The sequence below is a fragment of the Carettochelys insculpta genome, chromosome 6, assembly GCF_033958435.1.
Source record: "Carettochelys insculpta isolate YL-2023 chromosome 6, ASM3395843v1, whole genome shotgun sequence".
Taxonomy (NCBI): domain Eukaryota; kingdom Metazoa; phylum Chordata; order Testudines; family Carettochelyidae; genus Carettochelys; species Carettochelys insculpta.
In genome coordinates this window covers 116,082,090-116,101,870 of record NC_134142.1, presented here as the reverse complement: position 1 = coordinate 116,101,870, position 19,781 = coordinate 116,082,090, and positions in this window count along the sequence as shown.

Genomic DNA, 19,781 nt, shown 5'->3' with positions numbered 1-19,781 from the left:
CTCCGCTATTTATGGCTTGCACCGCAACTTTGCAGGAGCGACTCTCTCCCACGGGAGAATCGAGAGCCGCCCACATCCCCAGGTCATTTCCCTTCGCCAAGTCACTGCATTAGGAAGGGCAAAAATTACAGCAATTCAATTAGAGGCATTTGGAAGCAAGATGTGGGCTGCAGCTAGATAACAGCCTGGCAAATTACCTTTCATTACGCCTGGGTTGGACACTGGCTAGCAGTGAAAAGAGCTCTGTTCTAGACAGCCTGGCCTGCCTTCTATCTTCCTCCCGAACCTTCAGAAGTTCTTTGTTGTTGTTTGAGAATAAGGAAGGGTAAATTGAACACATCTCCCTCTTTGGAGAATCAGGTACAGAAGCAGAGCTAATGGAAAAAGGCTCTGTATTATGCTGGCTAAAAAGACTTACATTCTTGTCAATTACAGTGTCTGGGTTACCACATTCAAGAACACAGAGTTGTCCCCCCACCTCTGGGAGCCCCACAAATCTCCTTTCAGCGCTGACATTGTCGGTTTACCTTAAAATTCCTTTGAATCTGTCCGCTTACTTTAGCATCAGAGCAAAAGGAACTGGAGGGAAACTTGGTGATTTTACTTACTTGCAGCGTCAAAGTGTTAAAGGGGGAGAAATATGCCTTGTTTATTTCTTGTGTGCATGATAGGTTGGTGATATTTTGCATCTAAAATGTAACTGAACTTTTTCTCATGTTTTTTTGTGAAAAGGTAAAATAAACTCATCCTATTACTTGTAGTACCCCCATATGTTCACTCTTGGACATTTGAGTTCTACTTGTTTTTCTGATCTTAAAGTTTAGCTATTGTCAGTAAAGTGACTATAAAAATTGGGGATTGCAAATTTCACTTCCCTCAATGGCTGCCAAATCAAATTTGCTCAGTTTAAAAGTCATAAAATGAGTTTTCTGAGTAGTAGGTCCTGCAAATTCCTTTTGAGAACTGAAAGCTACATTAAGAGCTTTCTGCCTTACCAGAACTCAGCTGGTAATTTAATTTTGTTGTATAAAATAGGCTAGACTCTACCTCACTCTTCTACAGCTTCTGGGGTATGCTGTGCTGTAGAAATAAACAGGTGGTAGGAAGGATTTGAACTCTGTGAGATACAGTATCCCATTTAGGTTTAAGGACAGTTAGTGTTTTTGCCATAGTGTAGCAAAATGCAGGATAGAGGAAGGGGGGGCACATCTTGGTCTAGGTCTCAAACCTACCAGCAATTATATTCTTTGTCACAGGAAAAGCAGGAGTATATTAGTAAACACGTGACTAGAATCCTCATGTAAAATGTAGCTCTACCATCTTATATGGCTAATTTGAATGTAGTTTATTTCTTCCAGAATTTAAATATGAATGCACATCAATGTGAAGAGAAAATCTGGCAAATCTTGCAATATTTAATGTAATTTACTGGGGATATTGGCCTGCATGACCCTTAAAATTTAGATTGGATAGACATGTAAAAGCATCTGGGAACTAGCAAGATAATTTTATGAAGTGCCTTTTACTTTAGCTTCTCCAGTGAAGCATTCTTTACTGTAATTGTCTAGTGACCAGCTATTTTCATTTCTAACTTTGAAGCTCTAGTGTGACACAAAATGTTTTCTTTGTGTTATAAAATAAAAGGCCAAAGGTGTGAAAAATTAGATTCAAATAGCATTATAATGAATATGCATTAATTTTGGAAACTTTTTGGCAGCATTTGTTCTATATGTCCCTGTCAAATGTATGTGGAATAATGTATTTTTTACTTGTGACACTAAGTCTCTTTTATCTGCATAATTCTTTCATCTGTTTGTCACATCAGCCACGTCTACATACCCCCTTCCTTTTGGAGGGGGTATGTAAATCTGCAGGATCGAAGCTGCAATGAGGTGGGGATTTAAATATCCCATGCCTCGTTTGCATATTCTCTTGAGATGTGGCCTTTGAAGTGGGGTCATTTTGAAAGTGAAAGTGGTGTGTAGACGCAGGCACTTTCACTTTCAAAATAATCCCACTTTGAAGGCTGCATCTCATGGGACTATGCAAATGAGGCACAAAATATTTAAATCCCCACCTCATTTTGCAGTTTCTATCCTGCAGACTTGCATGCCCCCTCCAAAAGGGAGTGGGTGTCTAGGTATAGCCACCGTGTTGTAAAATAATCTCCTCATTTTTGCTGGAATCAGAAGTAAATGAAAAGCCTCTTTATACACTCAAAGGCTTAATCCATTTTATGCATTTGGTCTAATCTTACATGTTCAGGTTAGTGTCAAATGATTTCATGAGTAATTCCTACAACTGTTCTTATTTTCTCAAATTTCCCTGATAAGAATGCTAGTAGCCATTATTATTGTTGCTGTTATTTATTTTCTAAGGAATTATAAACCTTACTTCTCAGGCAGAAGAACTGGAAATTAATCTTAAAGCTGCCTTTCTATCTGATCTTAAAAACCAGCCATTCTTCTGAGTAAATGATCAGTTTTATCACTGGGGTGATATTCTCACTTGTTTATTTATTGGGTGGAAAGGGCTTCATGTAGTGGCTGTTAAAATTATGTCTTGTCGTGAGTAAATTTTGCCATTAGACAGCTATCTAATGGGCCTGATCCTAACTTCACTTAAGTCAATAGGAGTTTTTCTGCTAAATTCTGTGGGATTTGGATTAGGTTCAGTATCACAAATTCCGAAAGACAACTGCACATACTGATCTTTATTTCTGTAACATGAGGGATTGAATGCTTCTAATTTACTGTAGAACTATTTCTCAAAAATACATAGCTACAGTATTCTATAATATATTGCATCTTCATAAATTACTTTTAAAAATCAGGTGGTATTTCATAAATCAAGAGAAAAGTGGGCTGCTGTTTTTGGAATAATGAAAACAATTCAACTATTTTTCCTTGACAAGTTTAGAATTCTGAAATAAAACCATGACTGGTTTAGTAAATTGTTGTAGTGGCTGCCCTTTGTACTGGAGAAAAGGGATGTACATTCAGACTTATTTCTTGAATTAGCATGATAGTAGGCTTAGGAGCAGAGAACAGAATGCTCTGTCCCTAAGAAAAGTCAGCTCGTTATAGTGCTCGAGTCACTTGTTTTTAATAGTATTTTATAATACTAACCCTGCAATATTCCACTCTTCATTTTTTTACCAATCTGAAGAACAACCATTTTTTGTTACTCCATTTCTTGTAACTAGTTTTTCATATAACATAATGATGGGAGTTACCAAACTGATTTCCATGTAACAGTTACCTTTATCCAATACTGAAGTTTCATGTGCAGGTATTCAGTTTTTCAACTTCTTCCAACCTTACTGATAACTCCAACTGGATGGATCAGACAGTACTGATGCAGTTGAAGTATAACTGTTAACAATGAAACAGGGTACACAGTACAGAGCCTGTTCTTCCATGCTCCAGAAGAGCCAGTCTCTTGTATAGCTCTCTCCATTTGAAAGAGTTTTTGTCAGCAGATGAGTGGGAAAAGCATGATTTTCAGCATCTTTTGGTATATTACTTGGAATCTGAAAACAAGTAACTTTGAGAAATGTCTGCATTTGAGCAACATTGTTTTTGCAAAGAAGTCCAATATCAGTTGCTGATGCCACTGCTGTTACACTGTGTCCTGTGCTAGTCATAAATTCTTGCTCTTGATGTACAATATCTCTGAGGTCCTCATATTCTGCCTCTCTAAGCTGTTTAAATTGAGCCTAGATTCTGCATCTATCACTGTTGTTGGCATTTCTTTCTCTTGACTAAGGACCTCCTCATTTAGAGGCAGTGGCATTGAAATGTCACTTGTGGGTATAAAGTTTTCATCATCATAACTGGAAGTGTCGTTGTCAGAACTGTCACCACCTAATGGTTGAGGTGTCCTTTCCATGAGAAATTACATTATTGGACTTTAAATTCTTTGCTGCTTCATGCTGTTGCTTTCGTTGTCTCTTACTTTCACCACTTTCAATTCTTCACTTCATTTGTATAAGGAGCTTCCTTTAAAACACAGTAACACACAATAAATTAATTCACCTGAAGGCTATGGTTATACAACATTTTAATTCTATGTACTTCACAATGAATTTACATAATAATGATTTGGGGGCATTATTTACAACAGCCTTGAAAGCCTTATTTCAAAGTCTTGAAATTTCATCTACTAATATGTTCCCATTATTAAATTCTTTTAATAATTGGTGTATTATGAATATGAACATGGGGTGATTGCCAAATTAGATATAAAGTTTATTAAACAACTAGAATTTAAAGTTTATTGTCACAAAGAAGTCTTTAAAGGTGAATCTAAAACTGGATGAACAGGTGGCTTACAGCTGAACCTGATATGGTTATCGTTGTATGAAGACATAAATAAAAACAAGAATATGAAAATCTATGCAGAGATAAACATCTAAGCTGTGTCTACACATGCACAAAACTTCAGAATAAGTGGACCTTTCTCAAAAGAGCGGGAGGAGCATCCACAGGCGTAAACTCGTCTTTCAAAAGCAAATCGAAAGAATGGGGTGCAGACTTCGAAATCCAAACCCCGATCCCGTATCAGGAAGATCGCTCCCTTTCAAAATACTAAATCGAAAGAGTGCACGTGTAGACGCTCCACAGTCCACTCTTTCAAAATATGGGGCCGCCGTGGGGCCGCTCCAGCCAGCAGCAGCGGGACTCTATGGTCCCTGCGTTTGGCTGCCTTAAAGCCGCACACATGCAGGAAACCTGTGGCAGGCATCTGAGAGCGTGCTAGGAGCAGCCTGTGCATGAGCTCCAGCCCCATGCTCCAGCACCAGCATGGCCAGCAGCCAGCCCCTCTATGAGCCCCATGGCCCTCCTTCTGAGCCCCCGCAGGGCTCCCAGAGGGAGAAAAAAAACCAGGCCCCCTCCTGGACGTAGCAGGAGCTGCGGGAACTCCTTGGCCTGTGGAAGGATGAAGAGGTGCTGCGCCACCTGGGGGGTGAAGTGGTGCAGTGCCGCAGCCTTCAGCCACCTGGCGCAGGGCCTCCAGAACAGGGCCACCCAGAGCATACCCTGGAGCAGGTATGCTCCAAGGTTAAGGAGCTGAGCCAGGGATATGCCCGGGCCAGAGACCAGGCCGGACGCTCCGGGGCAGCTCCAGCAATGTGCCCCATCTACAGGGAGCTCTGGGGCATCCTGGGGCCCCAGGAGAGTTCACCACCCTCAATGTTCCTTGACACCTCCGGGGAGGAGCTGCAGCCAGAAGAGGAGGAGGAGCAGCCCGGACTGGGGACCCAGGAGGGCAAGGGGACTACAGACTGGTTGAATGAGGAGGGGGGCCTCACAATTGTCATCCCCTCCTGCTCCTCCAGCTGGGCAACCAAGGGCCGGATATCCCTGGATGTTGCCGAGGGACCCTCTGGCACATACAGGGAGGGGTACAAACCTACTCCACAGGGTGGAGGGGTGACACAATGGCTAGGCACCCGCACATGGGACCGGTGGTCCTGGGCCGCACATAGACCAGCCCACATATGGGATGCGGCACCCTGTGGTTGTGCACCAGTGATGCCCAGCACTCGCCCTCAGTGGACAGAGCCATAATCCACACAGCTGGATGGTGCCCAGGGCCTGCACACCACAGGCCAGGAAGGGCCACCTGCAGGAGGGACTCCTGCATGCATACCCAGGCTGGGAGGCCCGGTCCATGGGGGGCGGGGTCAGTGCTTCCTGAAGGGTCAGTGTTCCTTGGGGGGGGGGGGGGGGGGCGGGGGCCCCATGGGGTGGGCTCAGGTGGGCAGGCCACAGCGGGGTCCCCTCCGTCCGGGGCACACTACTGACATGCTCTCCTCCTCTCCACACAGCCAAACCATCTATGGGCCGGGAGAGCCCTGCGCCGTCCCTCGTTCCTGAGAGCCTGTCTGCAGCCATCGGAGGTGTCTGGACGCCACCCCAGGCAGCGCACTGTCGGGCCTGTGGCCGGAGGGCCCCCCGCCAGGCCAAGGAGGACCCAGCCACCCAGCACCAGGCCAAGGTGGCCGAAGAACACCTCCAGCTTGCCCAGGCTGACAGGGGGTGGTGGAGGGCAGCCTGGGATAGGCTGCTGAACACCTTGGAGGACATTGGCCACACTGTCCAGGACCATACGGCCACTGTGGCCCGCCTCCTGGTCCCCCCGGCGGCTCCCCCTCTTGGTCCTGCCCCCTCCACCCACCTGGCCCCACCTTACCTCCATAAGTACAGCACCGACGGTGGCCTTGCCCACCCTGAACTACTGTCCCGCGGAGTGATAGGAGTCCGGGGTGGCCAGCTTCCATACGGTGATAGCAACCCATTTCTCCAGGGTGATGGCTGGCTGCATGCAGTTGTCGTGGTGCCGGAGTGCAGGGGTGAGCCAGTGGCAGATCTTGTCGAAGGTGTGTCTCGACATGCAGAAGTTCCGCAGCCACCTTTCTTCACCCCACTCCCCTAGCACCACGCGCTCCCACCAGTTGCAGCTGCTGGGGTGGGTCCAGAAGTGTTGGGGCACCCAGGGGGGTGCCCGGAAGTGACCCGGGGGGGAGCCCTGCGGCCCCAGGGGGCTGCCCAGCCACCCGATGAGCTCAGGTGCAGCTGCAGCAATGGTGCACAGCATTTGCCAGCAGGGCATCCGTGATGAGGGCGTCCTCCTGCAGGAGCTGTTGCTGGGCCAAAAACTTGGAAAAGGCCTGAGGTTCCACAATGATTTCAATCATTTTGCAGGTTCTTCTTCTGTTGTCTCTGTTATAACTGTGAAGTGTATAGTAAATAGAAATGGCTTGGACCCTAATGGGCTGGATGGGACTGTCGGGCTGCAGATTGCGAATTTGTTCAAAGCAGCACATTTTTCATTTTGCCTTGAGGATACTATGGTTCATGGTTATCCTGTTATCTTATGGGAGTGAATTCTAGATTCGTGGGCCCGTGGCTAGGAAGTGCTGTCTACTGTACATGAGATTAAATTTGCAGTAGAACATAGGTGTAGGAAGTTATGATATCATAGTGTGAAGCAGCCCTTCAGTACTTTGAGTAAACTCCATATCGGGCTAAAACTTTGAATCTATCACACTATTCAACAGCTAGCCAGTGAGGAGAACAGTGAAGTACTGGGGTGATGTATTCCCTGCAGCCTCTGTTGCTAAGCAGCCTGGAAGCTAGGCTGCTGTGTTCTGAAACAACAGTAGTTACTTTTTTTGTGGTTGGTGGTTTAACAACTAGGTACAGAGAATTACAGTAATCAAGCCTGGAGATCATAAAGGAAAGAGTTACTGACAATAAGGCTAAATCTGCAAGGAGAAGGCACAGGCTTCCTGGAAGAAAGATGAAAAATTATGTATTTAGTAGCCATGACTGTTTCAGTATCTGTGTTCTGTTCAGGACACCCAAAACTGTAACCCCCTGTGACACTTCTGCCTCAGCAAATGAGAGCTTTGCAGGAGATCAGACTGCATGTCATCTCTGCCACACTAATTTTTCTGTTTCACCAGCAAACTCTTTGCAGTTCTGCCAATCTGAATCTTTCCTTGCAGGTAACTGTCAGTTAACCTCTGCTTCTGAGTCCCCCCAGAGCTACCTGAATGCAGTTTCCTGTCCCTTTACCAGAAATTATGAAGTTCACCACATCCAAAGAGAGAGGGTATACACCAGCCCGTTATAAGTTAGCAGAAAAATCACATTTTGCTGTAATAACATGGCACTGTTTTCACACCCATTTTTCACTGGGTATTCATGCAGATGCATGCAAGGCTTTCATGGACCCTGTCCAGCTTCAAATTGTTGTGGCAACTATTGTGAACACTTCATGCATTATGCTGCAGTACGTGCAGAACCTAAGCAGCAGGTGCCAGAGCGATGAAGACTCTGAGAAGGACATGAACATACATGTATCTGAAACAGTGGAGGGGAGCAATGGGCAGCTGCTGGCTGAACTTGATGCTATGTACATAGTGGAATACTGGATCTGCGTTCATGAAACAAACTCAGACTGGGGGGACCACACTGTTCTATATCTATGGGATGGTCAACAGTGGTTACGAAACTTTCGCATGTGTAAATCCACTTTCATGGACCTTTTCAAATTGCCTTCTCCTGCTTTGAAGCACAGCAATACCAGAATGAGATCTGTTCTGACAGTTCAGAAGTGAGTGGCGATAACTCTGTGGAAGCTTGCAACACCAGACAGCTAATGCTTAGGTGGGCAATCAATTTGTAGTCTAAATCTACAGTGGGGGCTGCTGTGATCCAGGCAGCCAAGCCAAGCAATACCCTTATGCTATGAAGGACAGCAACTCTTCTTTATAAGTAAATATTCTTTCATTGTCCTCTGGCTTGCAAAGCTTGACCCAGCGAAGTAGAAATACATCTATTCACTTCACCAGGCCATGTTAAATAATTTGAAAAAAATTACATTTGGTACAATGAACACATTAATTTAAAACTAATTTTATATAAAAAAATACCAGTAAAATATCAAGAGGACTATGATTAAAATAAATTACAGTAAACAGTAATGTATCCCAAGAAACAAACAAAACAGTCTTGATTAAATAAGTAATTTGTACATATTTCTCTAGAAAAAGTTAAGGGGTTCAATCTGAAATTAAGCTGGAGATCTGCATAGGTAAAGTTTCTTACTATCACTACCACTTTCATTCTGGGAGAAGAAGCAACAATTACTCTGTATTACGTTCTAGAAATAATAGTGTTGAAGGTCTACGATTCAACTAATGATCTGATAGGAGCATGAAGAGTCTGAAGTATGTTGAGGAATTATATTTACCAGGGTATCCATGTGAACAGTTCTTTATATAAATTTTCATGATATCCTAAGATGTTTCATCATACATTATTATATTCTTTTTCTACATCAGATGAAGTAATCTTTTCTTATTTGATGAATTTTAATATTAAACAATCTTAAGATTGACTGCTTTTAATAATTCTTGTCTATATTACAAACAATATTAGGTTATTCAAAAAATCATAAAAATTGAAATTTCTGTAGCTTAGAAAATTCTTAAACTGTACTCATGACTCACAGTGCAATAGGTTTCTATGATTGAATTATAGCTTTGCATCTAGATGAAAACCAAACAATTATTTTACAGATGCTGTGATTTTTGCAGGGACTTTATTTTAGTTATCCTGAATTAAAGTCTATTTAGCATACTTCTTCTCAGACTCTCTTTATTTTAAAGTTAAGGCTAGAGTTGATAAAAGTAAATGTTATGATTCACAATAACAATCACAATCAACCATCAATTTATGACTTACTGTAGAATAAACAGGATTCTGACATTTATGACTTATTTTTGCCTCACTAATGGAGATGTTAAAAAAATTCATAGTAAAACTGTAGCATCATCAGTAACATCTTAAAACCAAACATAAAGCCTATTCAAAGTAATGCAAAATGAGCTGCAAAATGTAAGTTGATATTTAAGTCAAGCACACTGCATTTTTGTGTTTAAATATATTAGAATTATACACAAAATAAAAAGGTAGCTATATATAAAAGGAAGATATACAGTTATGACAGGCAAATTCAGTACCTTGAAAAATTAAAAAAAAGAAGCGAAAGGAAATGGAATTTGCATGATACTTTGACATATAAGCTTTAATTCAGTCCTGGAGTAATTTAGTAGCATCCCACTTAGATAAGAAATTAACTACAACTAACAGTTCAGTTTTAGGGAATTCTGACATATATTCAGTACTAACGTTGGGAAAAATTAGTGTTCTCCATTCCCATCAGAAAGTCATGCTTGGGTTTAAGTCTGATTTCCCTTCATCATGGAGTTTCACAGAATTTTTGAGTATTGTAATGGAATCGATGACATTTTGACAAGCAGGGCACTAGAGACATTAATAATCCAGAATTACTCTAAAATTGTAATTGTCCTATCACCATTGTTGTCAAGAAGAGTTCTGCTTACTTAAGTGCGACAATATTGGACAATATGAACCTCACTTGTGTTTGCTGAACACACCCACAACTTATACAACTTTCAGTGGAAAATGAAGTGCTCAGCAGCTTTTGGGATCATAACCTATAGTGTTGGCACGGGAAACGTTATTATATTCTGATCTCATAGAGACATTGTTTTGTAAATGAATGCTTATTGATGTTCTCATAAGGTTCAATATTGAATTTAGCATTGTTAGTGAATCCTCCTTAATTTTCAGTATTGTTTTGTTAATGAGATCCTGTTCATGTTCTATACGACCGAATAACTCTACCTTCCTGTAATTTACTTTTTGTTAATAATCTATTGGTACTTGACCTCCTGCTCAATAGGGAATCACCAGAGTGGAATGGCATAAGACCAGTAAGAATTCAGTTTGAGCTGGGGGAGTGGATAAGGGAATTATGAGAAACTCTCCCCTGGTTTGTTGGGAGGGGGTGAACAAAGGAGGAGAGAGGTATAAGTATTGCACACTGCTTGTTGCAAGGTGTGCAGGCTTTGAGGAGAGATCCCCCTGCACCTTACTTGGCATGCCAAATAAAGATTCTTCTTCCACTCTCGGTGTGTTATTGGGCCAGCATTGCATACCGGGCACGAACTGCCACTGTGCCACCTTAAGAAGGAGGCAACAGTTTTGGCGTCCCTGGGTGGGCACTCTAAATTAAAGCCTTGCCCGGCTCGCCTCTTGGCGGGGGTAGCGGGAGACGGCGTCAGACTTCCAGCGCGCACCGGTAATTTTACTGGGGAACTCGGCGTCCGGGTTCCGCAGCCCCTGCTGGGGACGACACAACGGTGCAACGCAGCAACGTGGAAGAGAGAGAGGAAACAGAGGGTGGAGCGGCGAGAGCCAGACCTCTGGACAGGTAAGACCCAGTCCCTTTTTGTGAAAGGGACTTCCGGGACGCCGGACGGCCAATATAGGGTTGGGGCAATAGGTTGTGATAAGAATGGGACTAGGTTAAAGTAGCCCCAAGGATAATACTCCCTTGGGTTGTGTTTTGAAACATTGGAAAATTATAGGGGGGGACCCCACGACCAAATCTAGACTAAGGAGACTGTGCACAGTAGAGTGGCCACAGTATAACTTAGAAGGGCAGGAGCGGTGGCCACCAGAGGGATCCCTAAATTATAACACCATATTGCAGCTGCTTTTGTTCTTACAACGTACCGGTAAATGGGAAGAACATATGAATGGCCAGTGTTTTGAATATCTTAGAAATAGACCAGACTTGCAGGAAATGTGTGGATTAACATGTGTAGTACAACCAATTGTAAATAAGCCTAATGTAAAATTGTCACCAGGACCCCCCTTCGGCTTCTGCACCCGCACCCCCTCCATATAGGGAAAGGGTTTCCCATGATTCAGAGATAGCCCCATCGGCTGGATTATATCCATTAGTGACTGAAACAGTGGTTGACAGACCGGGAGCTGCAGATTGGCAGGCTACTACTATGCAGGTGTATTCCCATGTGCCCTTTAATCTGATCGATTTGGCAACTTTTAAAGCCAAAGCCGGGGAGTTTTCCACGGATCCTAGCCGCTTAATTTCAATTTTCAAAGGGTGTTTAGCCAGTCACAAGCCTGATTGGAATGACTGTCAGGTCCTAATGAGAACCCTGTTGTCTGAAGTGGAGCGTAACCAGGTTGGATACCTATGGATACCTGATTTTGGGGTACTGGTTAAGTCTCTGTACGAGTGTGTTAAAGAAAGCAACAGAGACTTGTTCTGTTTTAAAAAAAAAAAAAAAAGAGGCTCAACATGCATTTAAAGCTTTAAAATTGTGTCTAATGGAAGCTCCGGCTTTAGGTCTACCAGATATTACCAAACCATTTCAGCTGTATGTGCATGAAAGGAAGGGAGTGGCCCTGGGAATATTAACTCAAAAGGTGGGAAGTTGGAAGTGACCTGTGGCTTACTTCTCTAAACAAATAGATACTGTTGCTAGAGGCTGGCCAGCGTGCCTGCGGGCGGTGGCGGCTGCAGCCATCGTCTTAGAGGAGGCAGGAAAACTCACTTTGGGAGGGGAAGTTGAGGTCAACACCTCACACGCTGTCCAAGACCTGCTGGAGGCAAAAGGAGGGCTTTGGCTCACGCAAGCCCGACTCACAAAGTACCAAGCATCATTGCTAGAGAGTGCAGAAGTTAAGTTGGTAACCAGTCCAACTTTGAACCCAGCCACCCTGTTACCTGAAAAGGGGACAGAGGAAATTGAGCATGACTGTTTAGAAACTATTGACACTCAATATTCGAGCCGCCCTGACCTTAAGGACCAACCACTTTTAAGTGCGGACTTAGAGTGGTTCACAGATGGCAGTTCCCAGGTGATAAACGGAAAAGGAGAGCTGGATATGCGATAGTCAGCCTGCACGAAACTATTGAGGCCCGTCCTTTACCAGTGGGTACATCAGCTCAGCTAGCAGAACTTATAGCCCTCATTCGAGCCCTGGAAATGGCTAAGGATCTGCGAGTTACAATTTGGACAGATTCTAAGTATGTATTTGGGGTAGCACACACCCATGCTGGAATTTGGAGAGAAAGGGGAATGCTCACAGCTCAAGGGGAGCCGGTCAAATATGGAGAACAAATCCAGGCTTTCCTCCAGGCTATACAGGAACCAAAGGAGGTAGCTATTGTCCATTGTCGAGCTCACCAAAGGGGGGATGGAGATGTAACTAGAGGTAATGCCTGGGCAGACCGAGAGGCCAAACAGGTAGCGAATACGGAAGATATTGCTCTTTTGCCTCTGATTCCCACTCTCCCAAATCCCCATAAGAAGCCAGAATATTCTGCCCAAGAACAGCAGTTAGCTGAGCAGTTACAGCTGAACCTGCGAAAAGGATGGTATGTAAGTGAAAAAGGACAAGTGTTGCTTCCCGGACCCTTGATAAGGCCAACGGTTCAAGGAACACATGCAGGTCAGAAGGCCCTAATCCAATTATTAGAGAAGTACTTTATAGGAGATGGAATAAGAAATGAAGCCAGACGGGTGGTTAGAGACTGTATGGTATGTCAGAAAAATAATCCCCAAGCAGGAAGACCCGTGGTACCCTCCCCACTACCATCAGCCCCGGGACCAGGAGTCGTGTGGCAAATTGACTTTACTGAACTACCTCGAGCCAGTGGGTTTCGGTACCTACTGGTACTTGTGGATCGTTTTACATGATGGATAAAGGCATTTCCATGTAAAAATTGTACAGCCAACACAGGCGCTAAAATCTTAAAGGAGATAGTCCCCCGGTTCGGAGTACCAGAATGGATTGAATCAGACCGAGGAACCCATTTCGCGGCCCGATGTGTGAAGAAAGTAGCAAATGAACTCAATATTCCATGGAAATACCACACTCCATATAGACCGCAGGCCAGCAGAGTGGTGAAAAGAGGGAATCAGACTTTAAAAAGACATTTGTCAAAATTGTGCCAGGAAGCTCAGCTTAAGTGGCCAGAGGCCCTCCCCTTAGCCCTCTTAAGGACCCGAATATTACCCAAAGGGAGGTTAGGATTAAGCTCATTCGAAATCTTGTTTGGGCGACCATGGCCAATGAATGGGGTGCCTGGTACAGGTATAGAATGGGGAATAGGGGAGGGGTTTTTAAGGAAATATTTGCTGTCGCTGTCGTCTGTTATGTCTTCAATACACAGGTTTGTTCACAACAATCAGCCCATTCCGTTGGACCAACCCCTTCACAATATTCAGCCAGGAGACAGCGTCTTGCTTCGGACGTGGAAAGAGGAGCCCCTTCAAAAGAAGTGGAAAGGACCCCACCTCGTTTTATTAACTACTAAAACTGCTGCTAAACTACAAGGGGTCAAACCGTGGGTCCATTTCACTCGAGTAAAGGTCGAACCTGCTGAGGAAAAGGAGTGGACTGTGAGCCATGTCACCCCAGAAGCTGAAAAGGATTTAGGACTGAAATTGTTGTTTAAGCGAAAGTAATTCTGTATGCTGTAGCAAAATGCGTTATTTGCTAATATGTAACTGTTTGTTAGGATTCAAGTAGGTTTGCCATTATTTAAAGGGTGTGTTGACTTTTTCCACCAATCAGTGGGAATGCATGTATTAAAAAATAACAAAATGGGAATGCTACCTATGAATCAGGTTTTAAGTAAGAAATATGAGAAGACTCAATATGGGACATCTTGAGTGTTCTCAAAGGGGGGAAATGTTGGCACGGGAAACGTTATTATATTCTGATCTCATAGAGACATTGTTTTGTAAATGAATGCTTATTGATGTTCTCATAAGGTTCAATATTGAATTTAGTATTGTTAGTGAATCCTCCTTAATTTTCAGTATTGTTTTGTTAATGAGATCCTGTTCATGTTCTATAAGACCGAATAACTCTACCTTCCTGTAATTTACTTTTTGTTAATAATCTATTGGTACTTGACCTCCTGCTCAATAGGGAATTACCAGAGCGGAATGGCACAAGACCAGTAAGAATTCAGTTTGAGCTGGGGGAGTGGATAAGGGAATTATGAGAAACTCTCCCCTGGTTTGTTGGGAGGGGGTGAACAAAGGAGGAGAGAGGTATAAGTATTGCACACTGCTTGTTGCAAGGTGTGCAGGCTTTGAGGAGAGATCCCCCTGCACCTTACTTGGCATGCCAAATAAAGATTCTTCTTCCACTCTCGGTGTGTTATTGGGCCAGTGTTGCATACCGGGCACGAACTGCCACTGTGCCACCTTAAGAAGGAGGCAACAATAGTAACACTTGATATATAATAACATATAGCCACTTGAAAATCTGGCAATTATACATTTGGGTATTTTCACTAGATTAAAGGGGAAGGGAAGCCAGTATGGATACTCTGTCCCTGAATTTTTCCCATAGTTTTGCAGAACAGAAATGTCAATAATACCTAAGCTCTGTACTATGTAAATTAAAAGATACTGCTGTATGTTGTATTTTCTTACTGAAAATTCATATTATAGTAATTCAAGATAAGGTCATCATGACTTCAGCAAACTGTTTTTCTATTAAGAGTAGAGCAGACTGCTAAGTAGCTTGGGCTCCCGCCTGCTGCAGCGAGTGCAGAGGTAGTGAGCCCTTACTTTCAGGCCACCTCACCTAAAGCCCTGGGCTGCCTTGCGCAGTGAGGAGGATATGGTAATGATTAATGGAAATGGAAGAGGCAGAACAGGGTCAGGAAAAGAGTGACGGGTACAGCTTGGGACATGGGTGGGGTATGAAACTGCTGCTTGCTACCATATTCCCCCCCTGCTTTGCCTCAGCCACACCCTCAGCCTACCCAGGCCCCTCCCCCCGACTCAACCATTAGCACGTGGGCAAGCCGGGGCAGAAGCCTGCTTGCCTGCCTTGCCCCCCGCCTGGGGGGGTGGCCTTTCCCGCATACGTCACGCAGCCACCAACAAGGGTCAGCAAAGCCTGACATCCCCCCTCGGCACGCGCAGTTTGCGACCGGCATCTTGAACCCCTCGCTGCCCCTCAGCTGCTGCCACTCGGCTACTCTGGAAGAAGCCAGTAGCACGTGCTTCAAGCCCAACGGCTGTTAAGGCCTGCGGACCCAGCGGGCGGAGCAGAAGGGAACTGTTGCTTTGCCGCCCTCATGCGCATGCCACATGTTCGCGCACGCGCAGACGAGCGAAAGAGACGGAGGGCGGCGCGCGCGCCGCGCGCTGGAGTATATTCAAATCTAACGGCTGCGGCGAGGCAGGAGCTTGCGTTCGGTCGCGAGGCCGCGCACCTGTAGCCCGACCGCCGCAGTAGTGGCGTCTCGGGAGGGCGGCGGAGTGAGGGAGAAGGGGCTTCTTGCCGCGAACTTGGCCATGCTGAGCATCTGATATTAACCAAAGAAGCTTCCCGACCCTATAGAAACAAGAAGGGCTGAGCCTGCACGCTGCGTGCAGAAGGGTGTGGCGGCTGGCGCCGCCAGCTGTGAGCCACCCGCTTACTACCTGCTTCTCAGGCCCCGGTGGGCGAAGGACCAGCGTGGAACGTTTGTAGTGGGCAGGGAGGAAACTGTCCTTGCAGTGAGAAGACCCATCTGGGCCATAGGCCAGTGCTGTGGTGCAGTGGACAGTCTCAGGCTGGGGATGGTGGTGGTGATGGCTGTTGGTCGTGACCCCTGTCTGTGAGCCCAGTGCATTGAGAGACACAGAGTTCAGACAGGATGAGCTCAGTAAATAACAGCTTTGCCCTGGGCCCCTTAAGCAGGAGGTACGCAGTGGACAGGGAGCACCATGGAAAATACCATCTGATAGCACAGAAGCGTCCCTTTGTTGTGTTGCTGGTGTTCATGAGCTGTGCTTTGGGAGGTAAGACACTTAGGTGCTCCTAATATTGAAATTACAGTAAGCAGACAGGCACTTATCCAATGAATTGTCGGGGAAGCCACTTTCCCCTGGGGTACAGAGTTCCCCAAAGGTCCGAGGCTGGAGGTCAAAGCAGTGAGGCAAGAGAGAGATCCAAAAGGAAAGTTTATTTGCATATATGCAGGCTGCCAGCTTCCAGAGAAGTGGGAGCCCTGAGAATCAGTTTTCAGGCCTTTTTATACAGTTTGTTTAGATAGTTTGGTAATTAATTGTCTTCTTTAACATACCAAAGTCTCAGCCAAGTTATCCTGAGATCTGTCTGCAAACACCAGCTCTGTTGACTTCAGTTTACCCAACAAAGGTACATGATGACCAAAACAAAGGAGTCTTCAGGGTAAATTGTCTCTAAGTGACAAGGTAACAACTTCAAAGAGGTGCAGATGACCCCCTAATTTCCTCTCACAGAGTGGGGTCTGGTTATTGTGGAAAAGTAAAAATTTTAACCCCTACAGCAGTTTTTCTTTTTCCTTTTTCCCCCACAGAATGTAGTATGGCTTTTTCCATGCAACCCAAGTGAACTTTGCAGATTTTTGGGAATAGAAGAGCACCTGCTTGGCCTCTGTGATACCAATGCATGTCAGCAAAGTCTGGTTAATTTTTATAAATGGACCAGACCTAGTTGTATTAAAAAAAAAAAACCAACTAGATAATTTCATAACTTATCACGTTGACTAGTTTCATATTTTATCTCTAACTTTTTGCCCTCTGCTAGTGGTGATCACTTCCTAGCTTCAAGAATGTGTTTTATCATTGGGCAGTCAAAGTTCTCATTTTTGTTACCTCTCTCCTATCTTGGCTTCCCTCTGCACTCTTCTTTCTCATCCTGTTCATCTCCTTCTCTTTTTGTGTCTCAATTGTCTTCTGTGAGCGCCACTTTTCTTCCTGTTTATCTCCCTGCTCACATCCCCTCCACTTCTAGTTTCCTGTCAACAATTAATTATTAATTAATACAATGAAGAGGCTCCAAAAACAGCACAGATCAAGTCAGTAATTGGAATCGGGGTCTGGAACCAAATGCAGTTCTGCTTCAGTGATGTTAATTTCTTCAACTGTGGTTATCTCTTTTCAGGAAACTGGCTTTCCTAATTGCCCTAACCTCCCTGAAACATGGTTGCAAGCTAACAGCCTTGTCAGTGGAGAAACAATAGGACCTTTTTTATCTTGCCATAGAAACATAGGAGTAAATTCTGGTACAAAGTGTCATTCAGAGTTCCGCAGGGCATAATCTGTCCATCATTCTGCCCAATGTGTATTTGTCACAGAGAGAAAATAGCCCTAATTAGCTGTAAAATGAGCTCTACATATTTAGTTGAAAAGAACTAAACCATGCAGAAGAATTCAGTTCCAGTGTAATTGCAGATAAGTGGGGGGGAGGGGAAAACTCATGTGAGGGAAGATACCATGGTACAGAGCTACATCAAAAGAGTTTTGAAGATCTCAGAAGCAGAATGTTTTTAAGGCACTCTAGGTGAATGCTTCCTGATCCCCTGCTACTTTGTGATCAGTGCAGTCCTCTCTATCATCTCTCTTAAGCCTGCAGGTTTATTTACTTTTACAAAGCACCAAAATCTGAATGTTTCATGCTTCTGCTGATGGTGTATTGAGTAGACAGGTACTCCATGCTTTGGTATTTCCCTGGTCTTTGATTTCTGGCATTCCTTATTTTTACACACCTTTTGTGTTGACTATTTGCCTCCTTTACCAGACCAACAAATTTAACAGCAATTACCTGACCTATTATAAGGACTATTTTTTACATAGTTTGAAGTTTCATCTAACTCTTAACTTCCCCACCCCAAAACCCACTCCCCACTGGCTGTCCCTCTGCTCTTCTGTTTTGCCAACCTTGATAACAATTTTTCTGATTTGTCAACCTTGATAACAATTTTTGGACCTCTGTGCTTTATATATTGAGTCTGTTCTGGTAAGGCTATGATCTGAAGGAGTGGGTCTGTCCCATGAAAGCTCATCACGTAATAACTTATTTTGTTAGTCTTTAAAGTGCTACATGACTGCTTTTTTGTTTTAACACATTTAATGATATCAGTGAAAAAATTAAATTCTTTGCTGTCCATTTCTTTTGTCTGAGGTATGTGGTCTGCTGATCTAACGTATCATAGAATCACTGAACACAAGAACTGGAAGGGACCTCAAGAGGTCATTGTGTCTGTATCCTCCAAAGCAGTTGCAGCACCTTCCAGCATGTTATTCGCAAACTTAATAAATGTACTCTTTATGCCAGTATCTTAATCAAGGTTACAGAGGTATTACTAAGGAAGAGAATCAAGGACTAGAACTATACCCAAAGTGGCTGAGAAGGTTTTCAGTACAAGATTATTTCCAGAACTGAAGAAGTGGGTCTGCCCCATAAAAGCTAATAAATTATTTTGTTAGTCTTTAAAATGCAACATGGCTGCTTTTTTGTTTTTGTTTTCTTTTTGATTAAGATACAGATTTTGTGGGTGACTAGAGTTTTGACTGCCAGTGAAGCAAGACATGCTCCCACCACAGCCTGTGTTTCCCTCCCCACCTTGCCCCAGCAGCAATTGCTGCAGATACCAAAAACCACTGGTCTGAAGAAGTGGGTCTGTCCCACGAAAGCTCACCTAATAAACTATTTTTCTAGTCTTTAAAGTGCTACTTGACTGCTTTTTGTTTTGATTGTCATTAGTAATACTAGTTCCTGTCTGTGGGCCCTGGGATCTCCATCCCCTTCATTGCTCATAGGAAGGACTACAAAATCAGGAGTTCTGAGCCTGAGAGTTCCTCAAGCCATACATTCCCAACTATTCTACATGCAGGAAGGGAGGATCCAGAGGCTGACCCTGTCTTCACTATGCTGTCAGCCTTGGGTTCTGCTGTACTCAGCCTTGCTCCTGCAGCCCAAGTCTTGCAAGCTTGCAGCAATACCTCCTGACCATGGCACCTGGCAGTTGCCCATGTCACCCACTCGTAAGGCTGGTCCTCACTGACTGCTTTCTGGTATCTTGTCAGGATACTTAAATCTTCCATTCTCATTTTTGGTTCTTAAAGATGTATTGATTATTCCTCATCAGCCAGAGAAGAAAGAAAGAGGTCTTGTGGCCTATTCTAGACATTCTTTTGATGCCATAATGATTTTGAAGTTTCAGTATGCTGTGTTTTGTGATTGATAGGAGTTTCAAGATGGAAATTACCTAAGCTATTGAAGAAGTGGAACCCTGAGACTTGTTTGTATCTAAAATAGGCCAAGAGTAGTTTCTGTAATCATTTTAACTTTCAGCCTTATGCCAGTATTCAGAGTTTTCAGGAAGTTTACTGACATTCTAATGAGGCTCCCCTTTTAGCGGCTGTTCAGGTTGCAAAGAAGAGGGGAGAAAGGACTTCCCTTTTGGTAATAGAAAGGTGGTACTGTTACTTAAGGACAGCTGTGTGGTCGAAGGTGCTTTTTATTTTCTGGATTTAAGGGTTCATTCCTTTAGGTGTATCACTGCTTCGTGGGTGTTGGTCTGCC